The following is a 27,623-nucleotide window of genomic DNA, read 5'->3' on the forward strand; positions in this document are numbered from 1 at the left end:
CTGACACGATATCTCTTTGTCAGCAAAAATACCAGGTGGCAGATTAGGAGATGCTCTATGAAATGATTCGAAGTTAACGCTTCAAGATCGTCCATATCAGAGCTCACTTCAGTCAAAGGACGACTGTTGACTAGCCACTCAACTTCAGTAATGGCGGTCATTAATACTTCATCCGTGAGGACTTGATTCCGCAGGACAGCATCAAGGGCTTTGTTACAAGACCTCACCAAACGCTCCCATACTCCCCCCATATGGGGTGCGGCGGGTGGATTGAATACCCACTGAATTCCTTCTTGACTCAGTGTACTTGCAATTCGATCTTGATTCCACTCACAAAGGCAGTCTTTTAACTCGTGGTTGGCTCCCACGAAGTTTGTTCCATTGTCAGAGTAGATGACAGTTGGTTTACCTCGTCTTGCTATAAACCGTCGAAGACACTAGTCACGAGACAAGTAAAGTGGCAACCGTATCTCTTTTCTTGCTTCCTGAGATGCTTCACTTTCAGTGGACCAAACAAATCTACTCCAACTTTCGAGAATGCCGGTGCAACTTGTAGACGATCAGAGGGAAGGCCAGCCATCAATGGTGCTTCTGGTTTTGCTCTTCGCCTTCTGCAATAAGAACACTGATATAGAATCTTTCGTACTGTTGCACGGCAGCGCAGAATCCAGTACTGTTGTCTTAATTCGTTTTGGACATGTTCAACGCCTTCATGTTTAAGCCTCTCATGGCAGTTTATGACGATAAGACGGCTCAGCTCATGCTCAGGTGACAACACCAAAGGGTGGCGGCCAGAATATGGTATATTGGCTCTCTCAATCCGACCACCAACATGAACCATTCCTTCTTCATCTAAGAAGGGTGAAAGAGAAACCAATTTGCTCTTGCTTGAAATGGGTAGAATTTTCTTGAGAGTGGCAACTTCTTGGGGAAAGGACTCTACTTGAGCCTTGCGGATCCAGAATTTCCGAGCTTGCTCCAACTCTTCAACTGACAACAGACCCTTCCGACGTTCAGCCACTGCGCGTCTGCAGTTGTAAATAGATCGAAAACTGAAGGCAGTTACTCTGAGGAGTTGCGTCAAGGATGAGTACTTATCCAAAGAAATGAATTTGCGCCTTGAATCTTGCACTGCACCAGTCCAATTTACTGCCGTTTCTTGGGTTTGCAGGTCATTCATAGGTTGGTTGGAGGCTTCAAGTTTTGAATTCCCCTTTGGCCACTTCTCTTCATGGAGATGCAGGAAGGCAGGACCATTTAGCCACCTGCTCTCTGACCCGATCGACCTAACCAGAAGTCCCCTGCTACCATCATCTGCAGGGTTTAATGGACTGGGACAGTGGTTCCATTGACTGGGTTCCAAATGACACCAAGAGCACGTTCCACAGGCATGACAATTTCTTCTTCAACCACCTTTAAAGAGGGAGCTCTCTCTGACACTGGTATACGCTCGATCACTTCCTTCTCATTTGAGATCCATTTGGTCAAGTTAAATCCTGAAAGCTTCAGCATTGCAACCAGTTGCTGTTGCAGCTCCAGAGCTTCGCTGCTCGATTCCACGGACTTGAAGAAGTCATCCATGTAGAAGTTTCGCTTTACTGCAAGGGCAGCAGTTGGAAACTGCAGTTTATTTTCTTCTGCACTTCTAAGAAGCGCATAGTTAGAACAAGCTGGTGCACACTTGGCTCCAAAGATGTGACGCTGGTATTGATAGACTTCTGCTTCAGATCCAGATGATTGACGCCACAGAAAACGAAGGGCAACTTGATCCTCTGGCGGGACAGCAACTTGATTAAACATCGCTTTGATGTCTCCAGAAATTGCAATCCGATCCTCTCGAAATCGCATGAAAATTCCCACAAGATTGTTCATCAAGTCTGGACCACTCAGAAGATGACTGTTTAGTGATGAGCCTTGAAACTTAGCAGCAGCATCACATACTCGTCTAACCTTTCCAGGGTTACTGGGATTTAGAACAGGGTGATGAGGCAGGTACCATTTGTGCTTCACGGGTGCATTTGCTTCTTCCTTAGTCAGCTTCTTGATGTACCCTTTCTCTAAGTCTTAGCTGATTGTTTTCTCATAGGCAGTTGCTAACTCAGGATCACGTTGGAGTCTCCTGCCCAGAACATTAAGACGATGGACTGCCACAATGCGGTTGTCAGGGAGTCTGATGTTCTGATCTTTCCAAATCAACGGAACCTCATATCGACCATCCATCTTTCGGGTTTTCTCATTCAGAAACTTCATGACATTTGCATCCTCAACTGAATGTTGGGTATCATAGTCATAGCGGCAACCAAAGTTCTCAGTCCGCCACCAAGATTTCACTGTTTCGTGGAGCTCTTCATCCGCAGTCACCACATGAACTTTGCAAACTGACTCAATGTCTTGAATATAACCAGGTAGGCGGCCAGTAATAGCCCACCCAAGTTCAGTACGAATTCCAACTGGTGACCCTTTCGGTCCACTTCGGGTTTCCAGTGGCACAATAAGCTCTGGGACATCACTGCCTAGAAGTAGAGTGACCTGTGTTCCAGCAACTTCATTCAACTCTAAGTCCAACAGGTGTGGCCATTTCTCCTGTAACTCCTTGAGTTCCACCTTTCTTTCAGGTACATTCAGGCCATCAACTACCAGGACTCCATTCACATCAAATCGATTACCAAGATCGTTCAATGGACTGACTTGTAAACTCACACGCCTTGTCAACAGTTCTGATGTTTTCTGAATTCCATTTAACAGCACGCTTTCTAACGGACCATCCAAACCAAGGTTATGGGCAACATCTGCCAACAGCAAACTGCATGTGCTTCCAGTGTCTAACATTGCATACGTGGTGAAGTATCCCTTTGGACCATAAAGTGTTACAGGTACCACTTGTAACAAAACTGAGTCTCTGTTTCTATGAGATGCGCTAGAATGTTCATTGGATGAGGTTGCTGCTACGGAATCACTGCTTCCCAAGGGAGTGACGCTCCTTATAGAATGTAATAATGCATTGTGAGGTCGTGTACATCCATTGACACATTGCTTCCAATAAGGACAGTTGTTGAGCCAATGCCCAGATTGAAGGCAACGAAAACACAACTTATGTTTCTGAACTTCACTGAGACGCTCCTTAACACTCAAAGCTTTGAATTTGGAACAATCAGACAAGTTATGTCACAGTCCGTCTCCCAATAGGCACAATAGGCTTCTGATGAGATGAATAATTACCAGAGAAAGTGCTCTGCCTTTCAGTTCCTCCACTGGGAATATCTGACCGAAATTTGTTCCTAAAGGGCTGAAATGGGGACTTAGGGCTTGGTATTCTTGTATAGCAATCATCATAGATCTCTGCCTGCCCTTTCAACCAGTTGCACAAGTCAACCAGGGTCAGTCGCTGCTGGTTTGCAGCCTTGATGTAGTCTTTCCATTTAACTCTGAGTTCTGGGGACAGCTTATCCACCGCAAGGGAAAGGTTAGCTTCAGCTCCTAGATCATTCTCGTATCCAAACCTCTTGAAAGTCCACACAGTGGTTGACACCACATCTGATAGATTCCTCACTTCATGGAATTTGTCATTCTGTAGTCGTGCAGTTTTCCTCAATCTGTCCAGCGTGACTTTTACAAGAAGAGAAGGTTTTCCAAACCTGCTTTCCAATTCCTTCAGTGCCTCGTAGTAAGAATCTCCACTGTAACCATACCCTTCAATTGCAGACTTAGCTTTACCGACCACAGAGTTCCAAAGATGTTGCATCTTTCCATTAAGGGAGAGATTAGCATATCATGAACAATTGATTTAAACATTGATGACCAGTCAGACCAATGCAAGGGATCTCCATCAAACTTGCTAAGCTGTAGCTTGGGAAGGCAATGACGTGTAGAATAGCCACAAAAAACTTGTTTTTGGTCAGCTATAACTGGTGTAATGTCGGGCTGAGAACATGAATTAGGCAAATCTCCAATCCATGACTGTAGCACCTTTACAGGCCTTGACTTACTCAAAGGACCAACAAATGAAATACTAAACTTTGGTTGTTGAAACGATGTGGATGATGTAACAGTGCATGAGGTGTTATTAGTTGACAACACAGTTCCTTAATTTGTTTGTGCTTGTTTCACAAGACCAGGGGGTGGTTGAGAGACCACACACTTTTCAGCAGTAGAAAAAGGAATTATTTCCAAAGAATCATCCTCAAAATCAAGCAATCGATTAGATGAAGAGTCGTGATCATACCTAACAGTGTTTGCTGCCTTTTCAAGGATTTCAGCTTCGGCTGCAAGGCGTGCAGCCTCGTCTTCGGCTTCTTGAGTTTTTCTCCTTTCTTCAGCTTCAAATCTAACTCTCTCAGCTTCGCACGGGACCAGTTCAAGTTTCCTTTTTAGTTCCAATTGTTGCTCAAACTCTTGCTTTTGTCGCTGTTCCTCCATAGCAAGCTGTTTTGCTTTGATTTCCACCGAAGTCACCTTTGCTCGGATTTCATGAGCACTTCTACTCGAAATTTTACTCACATTTACCGAGCTCAATCCACTAACGTTTTCATCTGCTCTTTGCTCAAGATGGGCTTCAGCCTCTAATTTCACTTCCTGAACTCTCTCCAGCTCCACTTCGTACCAAGTGAGGGCTTTTTCGTGCTCGTTTTCCGGAATAACAGCCACCAGTCGATCATTTAGAACACGTGCTTCGTTTATAAATTCTTCCAGAATATGAACATATCCGCGGATAATGGCCTTTCTTCCAAATTGCTCGACAAAACTTTTCAACTTCTTTATGGTATTCGTAATTCGTCGCTTCACAGACGCTCGCTTCTTTCTCAGGATAACAATTTGTGTATTCATAGCTCCACGCACTTCCAAATGCAGACCGCCATCGGTCAAATGGGTAGATTCCATAACAAATTCTTCAATTCACTCGTCGTATCCGGTTCGTTAAGGACCAGAAAAATGTTCCCGCGGCTCCCAAATCCAAATCTTTTACTTCGGGTAACATTGTGATGACTTTTTAATGACTACAAGCATTTTACGCCAGCTGCAAAAAACTTTTAACACGTAGTACATTTCTCCAAAAAACCATGCCATGTGCTCTCATCCGGGTACAAAAAAAAAAAAACAACGTCATGTTCGATTACATGAAATGTCATTAAGATGTAAACAATCAAAATAAAGCCTGAAGATTTTATGGCGGTAACACTCTGAAGAGGATTGCTAGAAGAATTGGATCTCAAAAGTGAACCTGCTGATTTAACGCTTACCACAGTAAATTATGAAGGAAGAGAATGCGGTCGTCGAGCCTGCTTGCAGATAGAATCACTAGATGGAAAGACAAGGTTCACTCTTGACGAAGTTTTCAGGGGCGTAGCTAGCCTTTAAGCCATTAAGCACGGGAATTTTCGTAATTAGTTTTTTTTTAACAGCCGAAAGGCCGTATTTTCTGTTGCTTACTTCTGAATAGCGAATACCAGCTATATCAACGTTTTATTTTGAAAAATAAAATAATGGATTTAATATTATATATTAAGAATGCTGAAAGGTTAGCAAAGGAAAGAAATGTTACTATAGAACTTTGAAATAGTTTTGCGCACGGAAATTTAGTTGACTGTTGATTTCCGCCTTACAGCGGCTTTGATAGCTGTGCGCCTGTAATTGTTAGAAAGAAAGTAGAACGGACATAAGCTGATCATTCAAAATGCTTGGACATGCTTGTTAGGAGCCCTTGGTGAGAAACATGCTCGGAACCTTATACAGCAGATAGCTTTTGCGTTTCATTACTCTGCAAAGAGACTGTTGGCGTTAGTTCAGGAGGGTCTGTCTCAAATTGCGGCAGTAAGGGTTGAGATGAAACGGCGTGCCAAGTTGCGAACCCTGCGTGAGACACGATGGGCAAGTAGGGCTGACTCATTGTATACCTTCCGTACAGCCTATCCAGTGGTGGTACAGGCATTAGAGAGCCTTGCAGAGGATGGAGACGCTAAAGCGAAAGGTTACGTGAGCTCCATCCTGTAGTTCGACTTTATAATTGCGCTATGTGCAACAGAGCTTGTCCTTTCAAATACGTGGCACTATCCATCATGCTTCAAGGTCAATCTATCAACCTCATTGAGGCAGCCAAGGAGTCAAAGGTAGTCATCAGTATATTAAGGGAGGAGAGAAACGACCAAACGGTTTGGAGGTTTGAGCGTGCAAAGGAGTTGGCAGCAGGTTGTGAAGTCGAGCCCAGCGTGCCAAGGATGCTGATCTGCAATCCAGCGTAACCGAGCCAACGTACCTGCCGTTATACCTCAGCAGTATTGGTACAGAGCCTACTTGCCCCCTTGTTGATCATCTTATTCAAGAACTCAACGACAGGCTGCTCAGCCACAATGACCGGTTCCTGGGTCAATACCTCATACCTATGCAGCTCGGATCACTCAAAAGAGAAACTACTAACTAACTACTACTAACTCTATGACTTGAGTCATAGGCGCTTACCGAGGGGGAGAAACCAAACAACCTGGAGGATACACTAAGCTGCACAAGTGAAGATCTCTATCCGAATGTTGCCACCGTGTTTACCATTCTCCTCACCATGCCAGTGTCCACTGCTACACCAGAGAGAACATTTAGCACCATGAGAAGAGTGAAAAAATACGTGCGGTCCACTATGCTGACAGAGCGACTATCATCTCTAGCTCTTATGCACGCATACAGGGAGATGCCAATTGACTCCAAGAGAGTCATCAGGGACTTCTGTGCAAGCAAACTGAGAAGGCTTGCGTTTGAGTGATGGTTAGTCCGTAATAGCCATGCACATGATCATGCCAGGCATTAATTTTAAATTTTCCTTTTAATATAACAAAATCCCACAAGGAAAAGGAATCAGCTCTGCATCTGTATTAATTAAAGCATTAGATTGTAAGACCACCTGTTCCTACGTTGGACGTTGGCAAAGTTTCATATATCTGACTTTCGCTGTACAACTTGGGCTTAAATGGAAAAAATGGCTGGCTACGCCCCTGGTTTTAATGACTGAACGCCTACCTATTGGAGAGAAGCATTTTGCCAACAACAGAGAAATCAGAAAGTGGCCATACCTTGACGGTATCGAACCTCCTGAAGTAGATGAATGCAAAGTCTCCATCCTGATTGGAAGTGACCGACCAGATATCATTGAGAACAATTCAGAGATCAGGAGAGGGATTAAGGGTCAGCCTTATGCTGTGAATACACCCTTAGGATGGACAGTGTATGGTCCGATGGGTGAACCTGGTGGTGATGGGGTTTGCATCAATTTCTTGAAGTCTGATCACGAAGAAATGCTGAGCATGCAGTTGGACCGTTTGTATAATACTGAATTCGGAGATACTCTTGTAGATGTGGAGCAAGGATTATGAGTTGACGACCGAAGAGCAAAACATATCATGGATGAATCAGTAGTTCTTGTTGATGGTCACTACCAGCTCAAACTACCATTCCGACACAGCCCTCCCTTCTTTCCTCATAGTCCCCCAGCAGCGAGGAAGAGACTGTACTTGTTGAAGAAGAAGATGGAAAAGGATCCTGAATTTCATGAGCAATATAGTAGAGTCATGAACAACTACCTAGCAGAAGGATCCTCGAGAATAGTTCCTGATGAGGAGGTCCCTACCCTCAAGCCAATTTGGTACCTGTCGCATCATGCTGTCTGGCATCCAAGAAAGCCTGCTGAACCAAGGGTGGTATTTGATTGTGCCAGCAAGTCCGGAGGTGTTTCATTAGAAGGGACCAGAAAATACGAGCTCATTGATAGGAGTGATCCTTAGGTTCAGAGTAAACAGCGTAGCGATGGCAGCGGACGTAAGAAGGATGTTTCATCAACTCTTTGTTTCACCCGAAGACCATGGTGCCCTCTGCTACTTATGGTTTCCGGATGGAGATCTTACAAAGGATCCGAAGACCTATCAGATGTTAGTTCACATTTTCGAAGCTACTTCTTCCCCCAGCGTTTGTGGCTACGCTCTTAGGAAAACAGCCACAGATAACACTGAAGATTTCTCCCGAGAGACCGTAGACGCAGTTAGGCAAGATTTTTATGTGGATGACCTTCTGAAGTCTTTCAAGACGACTAGAGAAGCAGTGGAGATCACGAAACAGCTTCAAGAGTTATTAACAAGAGGAGGATTCAAGTTGACGAAATTCATGTCCAACGAACGAGAAGTCCTACGTGCCTTTCAACCTAAAGATCGCGCACCGACTTTCAAGAATCTAGATCTGAAGTTGGATAGTTTGCCTGTAGATCGTGCCCTTGGAATTCATTGGAATGTGGAGGATGACACGTTCAACTTAGTTGTTGGTGACAAGATTCAGCCAGAAACCCGCAGAGACATCTTGTCTTCGATTGCTACAATATACGACCCTCTTGGTTATGCCGGTCCCTTACATCTGCCAGGAAGAGAGATCAATCAAGAGCTGTGCAGAATGAAGTACGAATGGGATGAAAGACTACCAGGAGAATTAATAGCGAGGTGGAGAGAGTGGAAGGATGGTCTCGCAAGCCTTAATAATTTCAGCATCCCACAAGCGTTCATTCCGTCTGACTTTGGAGATGTAGAAAGAGTGGAGTTGCACCACTTTGCAGATGCGTCTGAAAGCAATGGGTATGGAACGGTGTCGTACCTGCGTTTTTTCAACAAGTAAGGACGGATCCATGTCACTTTTGTGATGGGTAAATCCCGGGTGAGACCCCTGAGAAGCGGCATAAGTGTACCCAAGTTGGAACTGACAGCAGCTACCTTGTTGATTAAAATGAATGAGCTCATCAGAAGAGAGCTCAATGGTCATATCGGGATTAACAGGGTCACCTTCTGGACAGACCCTGCCATCGTTCTGCGATACATTCTCAACGAAAATAGGAGATTTGTCACTTTTGTAGCTAACCGCGTAGCTGTCATCAGAGAAGGGTCCAGTCCATCACAATGGCGTCATGTTAGGTCAGAAGATAACCCCGCAGACTATGCCTCTAGAGGATTGAAGGTCAGCGAGACGGAGAAGCTAGAGATACGGAAACGTGGTCCAATCTTTTTGTGGAAAGATCCTGATGAGTGGCCTCAAGAGCCCATCGAGCTTAACATTCAACTCTCAGACCAAGATGAAGGAGTGAAAAGAGAGAAGATTACTGTCAGTGCCTCCACGATAGAAGAAAACTTCTGGAATGTTCTGTTTGGGAGATACTCCACTTGGGAAAAGTTAAGAGGATTAGTGGCCTGGCTTGCTCGGGCACTCCACGCCTTTCAGCGGCTTCGAGCGACATCGAGAGGGCTGGACAATTCACCTGCAATATTGAAGCAGAAGACTGCCCAACCCTCCATACAAGAGTTAGAAGAAGCTGAGAAGATCATTGTAAGAAATGTCCAGCATTGGACCTTTCCTGAAGAGTATTACAACCTAGAGTCCAGCAAGGGTCTTTTGGCGAAGTTAAAGCCATTCAAAAAGGAAGGACTCCTGTGAGTAGAAGGACGACTGAAGCGTTCAGACTTGGACTATGATGCCAAACAGATGATAATACTCTATTATCACCTTGCTAACGGTCATGTAGGTCCACACCAAGTGCTAGCCAAGACAAGGCAACGTTTTTGGATCGTTAATGGCATTTCGTCCATCAGACGGGTTGTGCAGAGATGTCATAAATGTAGACGCCACAATGCCTCGGTGGGAGAACAGATCACGGCACCTCTTCCAGTAGTGAGATTATCTTCAGATAGCCACCAGTTGATTTATCCATTTGCTGCTGTGGGCATAGATTATTTTGGGCCACTCTATGTCCATACGGGGCCTGTTACTAGATCAGCAAGGAAGAACCCCAAACTTCACAAGCGGTATGGTTGTATTTTTACCTGCCTTTGGTACCGAGCTGTCCACATAGAGATTACAAGCAACCTACATGTATTAACAGACAGCTTCATCAACGCCATGAGTAGATTCCTTGGGAGACGAGGTCCACCGAGAATAATTTATAGCGACAACGGTACGAACTTTAGAGGAGCAGAAAGCGATGTGATAAAGGCAATGAAGACATGGGACCAAGAAAGGATAGGGCGTGAGCTGCAGCGAAATAGCATTCAATGGCACTTCAATCCACCAGCAGCTAGCCATCAGGGTGGTGTTTGGGAAAGACTGATTCGTTCTGTTAGAAGAATTCTGCATTCTATGGTTGGTGAGCATCTTGTCAATGAAGAGACTCTGGCGACATTCCTTGTTGAAGTTGAGAAGATACTTAACGACAGACCGATCACCAGAGTTTCTAGTGACCCCAGTGATTTGGATGCTCTAACTCCTAATCACATCCTCTTACTGCGTCAGAACCCATGTACAGTCCGCGGAGAGTTTGGAGATATGGATCGGTTCCAAGCAAGATGGAAACATGTGCACATTTTGGCAAACGAGTTTCGGCAGCGTTGGGTTAAAGAGTACTTACCAGGAACGTCAGAAGTGGCTGAAACAAAGACCGAATTTCAAGGTTGGGGACCTAGTCATAATGAAGGACGGACACATTCCCCGTGGTCAGTGGCCCAAGGCGCTAGTTGAGGAAACCTTGCCGGATTCCGATGGTGTTGTTCGCCAAGATCCTTGTGAGAAGTGCTAACGGAGTCTTCCGTAGGGATATTCGGGAAGCTTTGCTTGTTAGAATAAGAGTTGCTGAAGAAGTTCGAGGAACAGGAAATTAAGGACTGAACTTGCATAAAAGGCTATTTTGTGGCCATAAGAGGACTTCACTGTTTATGTATTATTGCTTCTGTTGATTGATGATACGTTTTAGTGACAGTGAAAGACTACTTTGGTAGTCTTTGGGGGGGGAGGATGTTGGCTTCAAGTAGGACATTTCAGGACAGCTTAAATACAGTGAGCCGCTGGCCTCATTGACTGTTTTCTGCGAATTAGATGTTGAGTTTTGATAAAGCACATGGCATATCACAGGTATCCCAAGCTGTATGAGCATTAAAATAAAGACCTTTGTTTTGACCTTTGTAATTTGAGTGTCACGATGAGTGTTACGCAATGGCGTAAATTATAAGGGTTTGTATGGGAATTTACGAACGTGTTTTGGAATCAAAAATAAAGGGCATGAATTGGAAAAAAAAATGGCTTACCTTGTCTCCTCGGTATCTTGCCAGTGTTTGTGTGCCGTATTTTGGCCATTTCAGCGCGATTTAGTGGGTTTTAGGTTTGCCGATTTCCTCTCCATATATAATCTCCCCAAGGTAGGTTACTGCAACGCGAGGCTCGGCAGATCTCCGAATAATAAAACAGCCGTTAATTCGCCCCAAAAGCTCCAATCGTCTCGAAATTCCACATAGAGCTCGCACCATAGCTCCTCTAACCACTCGCTTCCTTCATTGGACGAAAACGTCCGCGGAACGAGAATTTCACACGGCAAAACCCAAGACGCTTTTCCATCACAGACCTTCAAAACATGCTTGATTCATATGTTCCGTACACCGACGGTTGGAAAATCGCCTTAGCAGCCAGGCCTCCAGGTTCAAATCACTTGCCCACCCGGTGGGACAGCGGCCAATTCTCGACCACAACAATAACACTCTCCCTCCGGGCCCTGCCAAGAGCGGATTGTCTCCATTGTGTTACGCTCACCAATCGGAGTAAAGCAATATTTAAATAGAGGATTTTCTCGTCGTTTGAATTGAAAAGGAGAAAGCGGTTTAACATGCATACGTACGGCGAACATCTCTCTTGAAGATGCTTTCAAAACATCGCGACCGCAATCGAGGCGGCGAAAATTTCGACAAAGCGCCGAAACAAGTCAAAGCGTGCGGGTATTCACCAGAGTGGAAGTTATATTTATATTTAAGAAAACTGAGTTTATATTTATATTTAAGAAAACTGACTCGGGGTATTGGCAAAGGCATAAACAAAAACTGAGATCTAAGACAGAAATTAATTCGCATCTGCACTATGTGTCACGAGTTTAAAATATTTGCGGCGACAGTTGCGCTGCTCTACGACTTCCCGCCAGCGCGAAGGATTTTCACATGTAAACTGAACTGTTTGTGTTGCTGATGACAAGCGGTGAACTTCTCACGACTCTGTCGTGCTCCGATTGGTGAATGTAACACAATGGAGACAATCCGCTCTTGGCAGGGACCGGAGGGAGAGTGTTATTGTTGTGGTCGAAAATTGGCCGCTGTCCCACCGGGTGGGCAAGTGATTTGAACCTGGAGGCCTGGCTGCTAAGGCGATTTTCCAACCGTCGGTGCACGGAACATATGAATCAAGCATGTTTCGAAGGTCTGTGATGTACAAGCGTCTTGAGTTTTACCGGGTTAAATTCCCGTTCCGCGGACGTTTTCGTCCAATGAAGGAAGCGAGTGGTTAGAGGAGCTATGGTGCGAGCTCTATGTGGAATTTCGAGACGATTGGAGCTTTTGGGGCGAATTAACGGCTGTTTTATTATTCGGAGATCTGCCGAGCCTCGCGTTGCAGTAACCTACCTTGGGGAGATTATATATAGAGAGGAAATCGGCAAACCTAAAACCCACTAAATCGCGCTGAAATGGCCAAAATACGGCACACAAACACTGGCAAGATACCAAGGAGACAAGGTAAGCCATTTTTTTCCAATTCATGCCCTTAATTTTTGATTCCAAAACACGTTCGTAAATTCCCATACAAACCCTTATAATTTACGCCATTGCGTAACACTCATCGTGACACTCAAATTACAAAGGTCAAAACAAAGGTCTTTATTTTAACGCTCATACAGCTTGGGATACCTGTGGGCATATTTTGTATTTTTGTGTTTTCAAGCTTATTCGGTTTTGTCCGTGATCTAGGCACAAAAAACTTGAAAGTACATCTTATATCTGTCGATTTTGTTTGCTAGTTTCTTTGTTCGGCGTTTTATTTTCTAATTTCAATGTATTTGTACTCATTTCAGTGAATCGTTGGTTTCTATCGTTGGTTGGCTTGTTTATTTGTTTGTTCCGGTTCATTCGCTCGGCGTGATGGAAGTTTATTTGCTAATTTGCATGGAATAATAATACAGTTCAATGCATATGAAAGTGTTCAGTTGTTCTTGATCACGGCGTAGAGACATTGGGTCTCTACAGTGCCATTGTCTGACCAGACTTTCTCTGGTACTCCTGTCCCGGCGCAGAACCTCACAAAGGCGTTGATGAAAGAATCAGTGTCAAGTGAGTCCAGCTTCTCAATATGGATTGCTCATCGTGTAAAACAGGTGACAGACAGACAGACAGCCATACCGCTTGACATAACACCGGTCCATCTTCACCAGGAAAGGACCAAAGCAGTCCACAGGAACATAACAAAATGGAGGTTTAGCTGGAGTTACTCTTTCCGCCTGGATATCTGCCATTTGGTTAACTCCTGGCTTTCCTTTAAGCCTTTTGCGCACTACATATTCCGATAGTATCGGTTTGACAAGTCGATGCAGAACTTCTGCCTCATGAGGGAGATTACATACTCCTTTCCTGAGTGTCCACTCTGAAATCCATGAGTTTGCCTTACAACAAGTTTTGACACATGATGATTCTTGGGCAAAATAACGGGATGCTGAGCTTTCTCAGGGAGCAGTGCATCCTTTAGGCATTCTCCAACGCGAAGAATTCCTTCTTAATCCAGAAGCGCTTCCAAAATACAAATCGGGCTCTTCTTCATAACAGGCTTTCTTGATCTAAGGGCTTTCAATTCTTGCTGAAACATTTTTGTTAAACAAACTGGACGATAGCTGTCTCTGCAACTTGCAGCTCTGATGGATGTAGGGAATTAGTTGTCACTGAAGGCACCTGTTCCGCACCTTACCTCTCTTATGTAAAAATATGGTTTTCTAAATGTTTCAATGGTTATAAACTCATTCTTTCTTCATCATTGACATAATGTGAGTCACTTAATTTTCGCGTCGTGTTATGTTCGTGTCACTTTAAACATTTCGCATTTTTTTTATAGCGAAATGAAAGTGTCACGAGTGAGGAAGGTGGAAATGGAACAGGAGTTCTCTCCTGTATGTATGCTTGCTTGTAAAGGCAGACTTCTTGCATCAACAAGCGACTGGGAATTTAAGCAGGAATAAGATCTTGCCTTACTCTTAAAGCAGCGAAGTGTGTCTACAATACACTTATAGAACCAATCCTATGTTATACAGACACCTTGTGGGGTGAATTGTCATCCACCTTCAGCAAAACTCCTCAACGATTACAAAATCTTGACTCTTCCAAAGATACTTTTAATGTTTTAGAGTGGGTTGAGCTAGAAACAAAACGGAAACGACATAAATGTACTTTAATACATAAGTGTCTAAATAATCTAGTTCCTAAATATTTGAGTGACTATTTCACTAGAAATTACAACGTGCATAGCTACAATACTCGCAGAAGAACACATTTACATCTGCCCAAACCCAAACTTAGCCTTGCAAAACGATTTTTAGATATTCGGGCTCAGCTCTTTTTAACCTCTTACCCCGCAGTATTGAAAACGTCGAGTCACTTTCTTCTTTCAAAGCTTTACATTAGGTTCTTACAAATTATTGCATGCTTGTTTATATTTTATACTTTTTTAAATTATTGCTTGTATTTTTAAATTTATGTCTTGTACTTTTAAATTATATTCTGTATTTTTAAATTATTACGATGTCTTGTATTTTTAATTATTATATATCCCTCTGGATATCCGCCTCGTTGCTGAATGGGCCTCCCTGAAAAAAAAGTTAACCTTACCTTACCTGACAGTGTGCAATAATGTAACTCTACATGTAAGTAGATTTTAGTTTCTTGAATAAACTGTTACAGTCCACGTGTCAAAACAAGTGCAGTCCAAAGAGGAATAGGAAACAAGTGGGGATTTTTTTGTTTGTTTTCTTTGGATTGCGTTAATTTGTGTTGAAAGTTTATAACCTAGACAGTTCATGGGCCCATTAGTTCCCCTGAATGTGGTTGTATCTTTGATAAAAGCTTAAAATCCAAAAATTTTGCAAGCACCTATATGCCTCCAACCCTTTCAATACATTTTTTTTTCAGTGTGTTACTCAAAAACAGGCACTGACAAAGTTTAATTTAAAGGGACTATGTCAGCTGGGGGACATGCGCAGTAGAGTCCTGTTGAGACTAATTTGCATATAACTGGACGAGATATTATTGTTTGTCCGCCATTGCGTCCGTCGTGTCGATCGCACTTCTCATGCGCGGAGATACTTCTTCACGTGCCTGCTTTGCTAAGCTTATGGAAACAGACTGTGCTGTCATTGAAAGTATATCACATGAGTTAAGTTAAACCGCTTGATTCGCGTTTAATGTGCTGTCTGATGTCTGATGTAAATTATCGGTCAGCTTACCTTTGCCAATACAGAGATAAATAATGACTTTCGTGTGAGTTTCTTTTGTTTAAATGCCGATCCTTGCAATTGCAAAACTACTGGTGCTCGAAAAACTACGTCCAAATCCCGCGGTTGCCCCTGCAAAACTGCGAAAGTACACTGCACAAGACTGATTTATTTAGTTGTGGCACGAAGAACGTGTCGGCTTGTCAAAACAGCGAGAGCGGTATTTGTATTCATGCCTGATTTACACTCATCATCTGTCAATGCATTCACAGCGATATCGAGGTCAAGGTCAATAACTATCCAGGCAAATCCTTCGATGTCCTCGATTCCAAACTTTATGTTTTGTGCCGTTGCTGTCGTATATTCTTTTTCGGCCGCAGCCAGAACGACAGCCGCCGCGAGTGGACATCGCAAATCCACGTTAATAGAGCTCCAAGAGGAAACGATTTCAGAAATATTGCAACAAACAGCTTCTGTAATTACTGAGGAACGTTTGTAAATAAAAAATTTAGCCAACTTTCCGAAGATGAACGCGATTCTGGCAGATGGAAAGGGCTTCAGCTTCCTAAACTCTCCGACGGTATTTGAAAAAGTTGGGCCAACGATTTCAAAGTGGTTCTATCAACGCACTGACTCTACTGCGCATGTCCCCCTGCTGACATAGTCCCTTTAACATTGACTATATTCCTACCATTTTTCCCTAAACAAAACCTCTTTTAGAAACCATGCTTTCTTTCTTGTGGCTTTTTGTAGATAGTTTTACAAGATCTGTCACTGGTTTTCTGACATGCGCTGATGTACTATAAAATTAAATGTGTAACCAAATAAAAATGCTTTGTGTGATAACAAGTTTTTGACCTGCGATAAATAATACCGAACTCCGGGGAAGAGCACACGTTGACTGTGGAGAGGAACTGAGATCTGTTACATCAAACAAAATCTCCGAGACGAATAGAACATACAGTGCTTGGGTTCGACGTACACTTTAATCTGTAGCCCAAAATATAGCTTCAGAGTGGGATCATGGTTACCGGGGATCTACAAGGGGCATAGCCATTTCCGGTGTACTCCTGCTCATGTTTCACACCTCATCTAGACCGGGCTTTTTTGTCTTCTGGGGCCGGAGGAGGGACGGATTCCACCTCACTCTCGCACCCCCGTCCTCCTCCAAAACTTCGCAAGTATTATAGCTGTGACAGTGAGACTTAGAGGATAGATAGCACGTCCAAAGATGTTTCCTTTAAGGTTCACAACGCGAATCTATGACGTCATATCGACTGTTAATTACAACATGATTGCCCAATGGCGGTCATGTTGGATTTCTGGGTTTCCCCAAAACTTTAAGAAGGTGCCGAAATAAAGAGAAAAGTAATCAAAACCAATAAAAAATGCTAATATGAGCTAAAAACATAAACGTTACGGTAATAAAAGTAATTTTTCTTTATTTTAAAAAGGGATTTTATACTTGCTGAAAAAACTGCCTGTCAAAGATTTATTGCCATGGTAACATCAAAGTCGGTGATACTAATAAATCAAATTTTTCCGAGGTAAATTTCGGAAAAAGTCCTGAAGTGTCATGGTGTTTGCTCAAATGTTAAAAAGTTATTTAGGATCAAGGTTGCCGTGGGTAGAATCGCCCCCCCCCCCCCCCGGTCTAGATAGCTAAGGTTAAGACTACAGCAAGACGCCATGTGAAACTACATTGTAACCATTAAGCCTTATTACAGATCATAAACAAACATTTCTAGAGTTCTCTTGGATAAAACTAAAACCAAGATATGCAAAATAAATAGCATTTAGGAACACTAAGTTACTAGAAACAAATAAGGAGGGTTTCGGAGTAGCCAACGAGAATATTTGTTCATCAGCTATACTTGAACAGATTTATACTTCCATCGAACAAATGCCTAATTATTGGTAAACAAGTTATGGACGTTTTCTTGACATAAAAGGTTACCACGGCAACAGTATAACCTGTTAAAACACCTGGGCCTGGTTGTTCAAAAGGCGATTAACGATTAAAGGTTAACCGAGGTTTTCTGCTCGCTCGTTAAGATAGTTTTAAACCCTAATGTTAAGCTGGTAGTAAAGAAAAGTCAACGTCAAAAATGAGGGACAAAAATCTGTTTGAAAAATCTCTATTGTTGTGTAATTAAACTAAAACCAAAGTTGTTGTTAATCCAGGATAAGCTTAATCGGGCTGAAAACAACTGGGCCCTGTCCTCTAATTTTAGCCTAAAATGTTTATAACTAAAAGCGTGTTCGGTGAAACCCCTTTTTATGAAGCTATAATTAGCATGTTCAGGTACAACGTTTTGCAAAGTTTAAGATTTTAAGATGGCTCTTAACCCCTCCCCACATTTTTGTAAAACTTTGTCGTCCCGTCAAAAAAAAAAGTACTCCGTTCAGCTTTCCAGCAACACCCAGCATCAATAATCTGACGCGAATAATTCAACAACTTATTTGCTTGCATCAGATTAGGAAATTTCCTCATTGAAATAAAATAGTTTGAATGTCCGCTATCTCTTTGTGTCTAAGTACTAGACAGTAGGGTGTTTTTAAAAGACCCATCAAGGTGTTCTTGTTTACTTTTTTAAACAAGAAAATCTATGTTGTGACACAGTTATTCTTGGCCCGTCTTCTCAGCATCACAGCATGGATCAGCTGACAAGTAGAAGGATTTTTCCTTTTTCGGGGGGTTTATTCTCCTCATTTATTCAAAAACGCACAATATTGATTGTTTTGTTGTATTCTCATGTAAAATTCTTCAAATGTAAAAGTCTCATGGCTTGGATGATCTGTTCACAACCTTTTGTTTAAAAATAGAACGTCCAGATTTTTATGAGTTGTTGTTGCCGTTGTTTTTTTTTTTTTTTTTAATTAACTGTTCTTCCTTTTAAAGCCAATTTTGATTAATAACTTGTGACAAAGAAGGAAATAACTCACTGAAACTGCGAAAAATAAAATCTCATGAGTTCATATTTTTCAATTGCTCAGAAACCTTACCAAGCAATGATGGGGAAAGACAACCAACGCTGCATTCTTTACAAGAACAATCGCGAGAAAAGGAAGAACGTGAAGCCAACTTGATCCCACAGAAAAACTCACTAAGACGACTTACAGAGATGGAACAACGGCTGAGAAATTGCCAAGAACAACTGCAAGAGAGAGACTTGAGAGAGGCCAGCCTACATGAGCAGCTGAGAGAAAAAGAACAACAACAAGAAAACTCACAAAGAGAACGGGCAGAGATGGAGGAGCGGCTGACAAATTGCCAAGAACAATTGCGAGAGAGAGACTTGAGAGAGGCCAGCCTACACGAGCAGCTGAGAGAGAAAGAACAACAACAAGAAAACTCACAAAGAGAACGGGCAGAGATGGAGGAGCGGCTGACAAATTGCCAAGAACAGTTACAAGAGAGAGACTTGAGAGAAGCCAACTTACATGAGCAGCTGAGAGAAAAACAACAACAACAAGAAAACTCACAAAGAGAACGGGCAGAGATGGAGGAGCGGCTGACAAATTGCCAAGAACAATTGCGAGAGAGAGACTTGAGAGAGGCCAGCCTACACGAGCAGCTGAGAGAGAAAGAACAACAACAAGAAAACTCACAAAGAGAACGGGCAGAGATGGAGGAGCGGCTGACAAATTGCCAAGAACAATTGCGAGAGAGAGACTTGAGAGAGGCCAGCCTACACGAGCAGCTGAGAGAGAAAGAACAACAACAAGAAAACTCACAAAGAGAACGGGCAGAGATGGAGGAGCGGCTGACAAATTGCCAAGAACAGTTACAAGAGAGAGACTTGAGAGAAGCCAACTTACATGAGCAGCTGAGAGAAAAACAACAACAACAAGAAAACTCACAAAGAGAACGGGCAGAGATGGAGGAGCGGCTGACAAATTGCCAAGAACAGTTGCGAGAAAGAGACTTGAGAGAAGCCAACTTACATGAGCGGCTGAGAGAAAGAGAACAACAACAAGAAAACTCACAAAGACAGGTGACAGAGATGGAACAAGAGTTGATAAATTGTGAACGTCAAATCCGAGAAAAAGATGAACAAATGAGGGTAAAAGAACAGGAGGTGAACGAGCTTGAGCGGAGTCTTACAGCAGCTCGGCAAACATTGAGCCAACAGCGTCAACAAGAAACATGTGACTGGGTCATTTCCCGCCATGAAATTCAAGTGACAGACAAGTGCCTTGGGAGGGGAGGTTGGGGAAGCGTTAACGAGGGAACATACTGCGGCTGTAGTATAGCAGTGAAACAGATTCATGAGTTGATTTTATCTCCTCATAATAGACGTTTGTTTGAGAGAGAAATGAACATTGCTTCAAGATGCCGCCATCCTTGCTTGTTGCAATTCATTGGAGCAACAAATGATGAGGGAAGCCCTTTGTTTGTCACCGAGCTCATGGATAAAAGTTTACGAGCGTTGTTAGGGCGGCGTGGACTCTCTGAAACAGAAATCACTGTCATTTCTCTGGATGTTGCCCGAGCTCTTAACTACCTTCACCAGAAGAAGCCCTCTCCTATTATTCACCGTGATGTCAGTAGTGCTAACGTGTTGCTATGGCGACAGGGTTACAAGTGGAGGCTAAAGTTTCAGATTATGGCACTGCTAATTTCATTCAACATACCATGACAATGGCTCCCGGAGCTCCAATTTACAGCGCACCAGAAGCATTTTCTACGAGTCAAACAGGCATGGTTAGTACAATTTATTGAGTTTAAAATCCACTTAACTATTAAGTGGTTCTTTGAGTTTCTTGGAGATTGTTGGAGAATGGTTGTAGTGCTCCAAGATTGTTTTAATCCGATGGGTCGCGGATTAGGCCAAATCTTGTGTGGGTAACTCTATTTAACACTAAATCTTTTTGACCTTGTCGCGCTCAGTTTTGGAGCAAACTACCCAAACCTATGCATTATTTTAAAGTTTGGATTAAACAAAAGCTAAACGCACTACAAGACCTTAAGTGCAAATCGGCCGTGCCGTAGAAACGTGAATTACACACATAACCAATAACCATTAAAATCTACGAAACATTCCGTGGTTGTAAGATCTGTAGCAGGCATTGGCCTCATAAACCAGGTCGGAGATTTACAGAAATTGCTTTAGTTTTGAATGTATAAACTTCAAATCGCCTATACTTTGTTTTGAAGTAACATATCAGAAATCTCCGACACGGTTTCAGAGGCCAATGTTTGCTAAACATCTGAGAAGAGCCCAACACTAATTGATTTTTCCGGCCAGTGAGAAGTCAAAAACTCTTTTATTTCGCAAGAGAAGCCGTTATTGTGATTTCAAGTTTCGTAGATTTTTTTTTGCTTGTTTTAAAGCCTTTTTACCGGTACATAAACTACATGTAATAGGCCATATCCGAGTTGCTTTGAACCTCATTATGAAAGCGAGGCTTTATGCATAATTATTATTATGAAAATCAGTTTTCATTCATATGCAAGCAAAACTAATTTTCACATCAAAAGCTTTGCACTTAGTCTCGCTTTCATAATGAGGTTCAAAGCAATTCCGAAATGAGCTATTCCATGAGCAACAATCCCCCGGGCATTAGTGGGGCATTTTCCTCATTTTCCTTCCCGAGGCCCTGGGTATTAGTCTGCCCCGGGGCATTTTTACAGCCTCGTGATTTTTACCGCACAACGCTTTTACTTCCTTTCAATGACAAGTAGCATTTGTATGCGGTAAAAAGTTCGTATTGTTTTAGAAATTGACAACAGATGTATTTGTAGTTCAATACTCATATTAAGGTTATTCTTTGTTTTTATAGGTTGATGTTTACAGCTTCGGTGTTCTTCTCTGCGAAATGTGTATCCGGGAACTACCAGATCCTGGAAGGCGTGAAGAGCAACTCTTAATGGTGACGAACCGTAAGCTTAGAGGCCTGGTACGGAGGTGCCTGCAGACAGAACCTGCGCTTAGACCAAATATGGAAGAGATTATTCAAAAACTGGAGCAGTTTACTGAAATATTATAATTAATTTGAAATGGCATGTAAGTCTCTCTAATCTCTGTTTCCGACTATTTGTGAATAGTTAATAGCAAAGATATTTGACAGTTTTTAGTAGTTTTTATTTGTTATTCATGTAAAAACAGTAGCTTTTAGGTAGCAATTTTTATAGGCTATGGATATCTCTAGTATGTTTAATTATTTTCGAGTAGTTTTCTTGTACGTCTCAGAATGTCTATCTGATACAGATTTAGGACATTTTAAGGCAATTGTAGCCAAAGTGTTTGAAAATAATGTGGTAGTCTAAAGTTGACTAAATGGATGTGGAATAGCTTTCTTTGGTAGATTTTAGTAGTTAATGTAGTTCTTGTAAATATTTTTTAGGAGAAATACGTTTTGTAAATAGTTGTTAGCAGTTTAGCAGTTAGCAGTAAGGTACTGGTTCTTGTTATCAGTGACCGTATTTCTATTTTGTAGTATTTTTCATTATTCTGCAGTCGTTTTAGATTTAGGACATTTCAAATCAAGTTGAGATAGCGTACAATTGACTTAATTAGTTAGAATAGTATGTGAACAGATTTTAGCAATTTAGTTTTTTTCTAGGAATATTCTGAAATTTTAGGTGTTTCTATCTTCTATTTTATTTCTTTTCGGTTTTACCTTCTCTTCTCTGTTTATTAGGGCCTATAGACGAATTACACAGGTTTTTCTTGTCACCTTTTTTTTAAAACTACATTGTTTACTTACCTACTTGCCTCCTTGCTTCAAGTTGGCTGGCTAGCCAGCCAACTAACTTACTTAGCTTATACTTTCTTTCTTTCCTCCCTTTTTTTATCACTTACGTACTTACTTTCTGTTACCGTGATTTAATTCCTCAGTAGCCTTTTTCAAAGTTATTGTGTGTCTGATATAAGAGGTGGGACATTTCAAAACAAGTTGTATTCAATGACAATTACTGAGCTAGACTAAAGTAATTTACCTAGTAGAATCAGCAACAATAACAACAACAATAGCAACTGAGGAGAATAGAAAGATAGTGAAGATCCAGACCGCAAACAAAGCGTCCGGATGCGCGAGGTGAACCAACTGATTGTGAACCGCCTTCAGTCCTACCAGGAATTCGTAGACCGCAAAAGTGAAGCCAAGGACATTGTCAACGGTTCCTCCAATGTGACAAATACTTATGGGATAACAATTGGTTTTTCACAAAGGACAATGAACATATTTTTAGCAAAGAAATGAACTTTGTACAGATGCAAGACTTTTTATATTTTTACTTTGCTATCCAAAATTCTAGAGAGCTTGTTTTCTGTTTACTCCAGCGATTTAACGTTTTAAACACTAACTGTATTCTAGATTATTCTGATCGGCTGATTATTACTTAGTAAATACTCTTCAACACATTTTTTCTATCCACTGGTATGCATGTAGCTGCGTCACACTAAATGTTTGTATTAGGTGGGCAACGAGTTTAATATTGGCATAATCATTGTTTAAATAACGCTCTGTCATTTTTATGTGAGATTTGTGGTACCCATATGATGTTTTTCTTGGAGAGTTCGAACTCCTGATTGTGATCAGTAAACAACAATATGCTCCTTATCTGAGAAACTTGCTCCTGAGAGTCGGCGATTGTGAGAAAAAAATACGAACTCAGGAACGGTAAGATAGATTTAGTAGTTGCAAAGGCTAAAACAAATTTTCTTAAAGGCAGTTTTTGGTATAGTGGTGCTATGCTCTGAAACAATTTGAAAGAAGAGGCTTAACTTGCCAAATCGCTCGGTGAATTCCGCGGGGAGACAGCCTACCCATCATTAGCAAGGCTACGCTATTCTCAAAACATATTCTTGTGATGTAATGTAATCAGTGTAATTGTATTGCAGTAGTCTATCCTTTTGTGGTGTAACCTAGTGTGCTGTAATTTAAATGCGCTCGCAGTTATTTGTAATATGTCTTTGTGCCTATGTGCTTTGTTCATTTGTAAACGCCCCACGTGGAAACCAGCTTTCAGTTGTCTGTGGCCAGCGTTTTAAAATGAAGTTGAATGTATGTAATAACGTGAAAAGAAAAATGTCGTTTTAGCTCCACAGTAGCTGTGGTCACACTTGGCCATTTTCCTGCAGCACAGCATCGGCTTTTCCTATGGTAAGATTAAAGTTGTGTGTATGACCTCTCTTTACGAGGTTTACTTAATATCCATGACTGGGTAAAAAAAATCCCCAAAATGAAGTGCCATGACAATTAAAGATGTGTTAACTTTTTCTTAGGTTTTTGTTTTGTTTCCAAAACTAAAATAACCAATTAGGTTTTTTATGCATAATTGATGTCCGCATGGTTTATTATGAGCAGGTAAATAAATTTTATCATTTTCTGTGTCGTTGCAAACATATTTTCATCAATTCTGTATTCAACACCCAGATATTTTTGACGGAAAGAAAGATAGTGTTGAATGTTTATTAAATAGATTATTTTGTTATAGGCTAGATTAGATAGCTGCTTTATATTAGAATTTCAGGGGAACAAATCAAAGCTATTTACATATAATTACAATAGATAGTTTAACTATTATTCTACATATTCTATTTTTATACAGTGCGTATTATAGTGTGTTTTAAATATATCATTTATTTTTGCTTATCTGTTTTATGAGGATTTCTTGTTTCCTAAGAAAACAAAATGTGCTGAGGATCTCCGGTCCAAGATCTTCGGAGACTTTTCAAAGTCATTTAAAATGTGAATTATCTTTTTAAATTGTAAATGTGTGACAATCCAATATCCAGAAAAATTACTGAGAGGAAAAAGAAACGGCTGAATATAACAGGGACACACCACGAGAAAATACGTTTACAGCATTCTGGTGGGAAATCTTCGTTAGCAGACTTAGGTCGATCGGCACTGTTCTTTCTTCGAAACTCGTTTCAAAGAGGAACTTGACTGTACTGTTTTGATACCCTCTCAATACCTAAAATACCCAATCTCCAGTGAATAAATAAGAACTTATATTTCTCCGAATACATAAGAATTTGTATTCATCTGAATGCCTAAGAATTCATTTCCTGATGTTATGGACTGAAATTTTATTTTATTTTATTTATTTTAGTAATAACACTACGGTTTTCACTGTTTCAGTTGTTGTCTGATCCTAACAGAAAAGATAGTTCACAAGGAGTCGTTGTGTGTCCTTGATGTGGGGGCGTAGCTTTTTATCTAGACTATAATCATTGTGTTTATTATTGCTATTTTACATTTTAAGATGTATCGGGCTTGTCGTTGAGCTTGGAAGTAGTAGGAGAGGTGGTCGAAAATAAGCAGTACTTAATTTAGTGCTTCGACTGTAAAAAGTGATGGAAAATTGGTCGCCCGGTAGCTTTTTAAGAACGGTGTACGAGCCTCCTAATACAAAGGTAATCTTGCGGGGTTTGTGACTGTGCGGGAAAAGAAGATCTTAGCAAGGGCTATTGAAATCCAAAACGAATTTTAAAAATGCCTCCAATTTTCTTTTTGGACTTCAACAGCTCGTGCTAAGATTTTATTTTTCCGCGTTAGGGACTGTGCAATAATTATCAGGAGGGGGGGGGCTGAAAAACCAGAGTTATCTAGCAAAAACTTAGACAGTACCCCCCCTCCAAAACTAAAAAATTAGTTCTAAGCCCCCCCCCCCCTCTGTTATGTTAAAAATAACGTCGCACCCCCCCCCCCCCCACCAACACACACACACACGCACTCACTCCTCGCCGCCACCATTACCATAGATGCCTTTAAGTGCATACCTTTTATATTGTCATGCTACTGTAAGCGTACGCTTACTTGTTGGATGTCGTCGTCTGGAACAAATAATACCTCATATGAGTGTTGAACAAAGCCATCCGTTTCGGAGTCATCTGAATCCAACTCAGAGTTGTTTTCGGAAGTGCTTGTGTGAGAATCAGAGTCGCATTCGGAATCACTGGATAGGAGTTCTGTGTCACTGTCATTGGCACTAATTCTTTCGTTGTTTCGTGTTCCAGTTTGCGAGAAATCAACAGCACGTGCTACCAGCACGGCTTTGCTTTCAGATACAGGAAGATTGTTCTGCTTAAGATAGATCTTAATTTGTCTTGCTGTGAGGGATTTGACTTCATCTTCTTCTTTTCAGTTAATGTCTGGAAGGGTATTGCGCTCAGCTTCCCTTTTTTTAGCTTTCAATGCAATAAACTCACGGTGTTGAACAAAACGTTTGAGAGTGATATCATCAACCATCAACTTCTCACACACCTCCTGTAGTTCGTTGGCGTTGGAAGAGGTTAACATACCAGAATCGACTAACTTCTTGACTTGCACACTTGGAAGTTGTCGATCGATTTCTTCACTTAGACTGGTCACATTGGATGGAATATACCCGCGTGGTAAGGCTGCTGTGTCCCTAAGATCAGGAACAGGGAACCAATCTGTTGAACTTTGTTATGAGCCAGAGATGTATGGAATTCAGCAAATCGATTCAGTCGATGAAGAAACATTACTTTTATTCACATCAAAAACCGACAAAGCTTGTCTACGAGATCTGTTTGATTCCCATTGTTTTACCGGGGATGCTAAAAAACAAGTGCATGATTTTTGGTTTAAATAGGGTCAGCTTAATTAAATAGAAGAAGGGTTAAAATTAATCAGTTATCTTTTCATTTTGATGGAATTTTTTCAATAATCGTTTAACAGCTGTTCGTATTGATATTTGTTACAGTCTATCATGAGGCCTGTATTGAGAATCTTTAATTGCGTTTATAATTAAGTTTATTTACATTTCGAATAAAACTTAAGGCCCCCCCTCTGTCAAATGAGTGATTTTACTTTGACCCCCCCTATCTTGGCAGCAATTTTAGGTAATGCCCCCCCCCCTCTGGTTTTTCAGCCCCCCGCCTCCTGATAATTATTGCACAGTCCCTTATCATAAGCCGCCCAAAAATATCTTTGAATTAGGAGGCACAGTTATCAGACCATCCCGAGATGCGCACAACGTATGCGCAGTAGCAAAAGGTGGAATACCCTGAACTCAATCTCCTCAGGCTTTTTGGTCAGCGCATGGGCTCCGGGAGAAACTCTGGGGTACTGGAATTTTTATTATCGCGATTTCTGCGGTAAAATAATGGAAGCCGTTACGTGGCAGCCAATCAAAAAATGTAAATTTTTTCGAATTCTCCAGAGTCTCTCCTGGTGACCAACCGCTGGCCAAAGAACCTGAGGACTCTGGATACGAGATTGCCCTTGACTGGATTAGAAGTGCTCACTCAGCGATTTTGGAATTTGTGTTAAAGGACTTCTAGTACTAATACTGGTCTTTTAAAGCTGTTTACTTAGCTATATACATTCGCAGCTTTGAAATGACTTTCAATCAATACTGAAGCTCGTGTTCCTTGCTGATTAGCTTTTGCTTAGTTAGCGTTCTTTAGTTATGAGCGAAGCAATAAAAGCTTATTGCAAAATGTTGGTTTTGCGTGATTCGTAAAGATTCTTTTTTCTGGCCGAAACGGGTTTTAACTTAACGATTCTTAAAGGACCCTAAGCGCTGGCGAAAACTATCACAGCAAAGCCCGTTGTTTATTTTTTCTTTACATGCCCTAGGGTTTTTTGAAGAACACTAGTAGTTTATATGTTAGTGTTTTCAAACTGTACCAACGCCAGTGACTCGGAAAGGAGCTCTCACCTGTTCACCCTGATGCCTATTCAATATGCAGTTAGCTTGAGTGTCCGGCCTTCTTAAGGGGATGGGAGAAAAATGATACCCTCTATTGTGTATAAAATTCTGAAAAAAAAAATTCGAAAGAGGACACAAATATAGCCGTTGACTTTCAAGGGATATCGCAGATACCGTGACGAAACATCCGCGGTAAAAGTTCGAGACGTCGGGTAATTCAACTCCATGAGTTAGTTTCATCATGTATTCCTACCATTACCAACTTTTTTCCTGATAGTTTTCAACATTTCTTCCATACTATTCATATACTTGCCCACTTTTTCTGACTCAAAGGCGTGGGATTTTTATCCTGGGAGTTGCCAGGATTTTCGAAGACGACACGACTATATCCGAAGATTTCCGAAGACTTAAGAAGGCGCGCGAAGATTTACGAAGACGGATTGGTGATCCCGGTAAATGAAACACAAGCCCTGAATCATTCTGAAGTTTTCAAGAAAATGATTATGCTCCATACGGACCTTTAAAAATCAGAGATTTCGGGCCAGGTATCGTCATTTACTCATTTTACATGGACTTTTCCAACCTCGTTCCCAGGGCAGGAAGATGAGAGACCCTGGCAACGAGGTTGGGACTTTTCGTTTCTCGCGTTGGCTTGTGTTTACATATTTTTGGAAAGTGTGTCAGTAAAGGCTGTAATGG

General features: G+C 41.6%; 1 long non-coding RNA gene and 1 pseudogene across 1 annotated transcript in view; one reads left to right on the top strand and one right to left on the bottom strand.

The window, feature by feature from the left end:
• LOC146489735 (uncharacterized) overlaps positions 1-27,623 on the bottom strand; it is a 213,204-nt gene that overhangs the window by 80,138 nt on the left and 105,443 nt on the right. The gene's annotated exons all lie outside the window — the stretch shown is intronic.
• LOC146489740 (uncharacterized) lies at positions 18,390-21,283 on the top strand (annotated as a pseudogene).

The sequence above is a fragment of the Pavona decussata genome, unplaced genomic scaffold, assembly GCF_977016875.1.
Source record: "Pavona decussata unplaced genomic scaffold, jaPavDecu1.1 SCAFFOLD_3, whole genome shotgun sequence".
Lineage (NCBI taxonomy): Eukaryota > Metazoa > Cnidaria > Anthozoa > Scleractinia > Agariciidae > Pavona > Pavona decussata.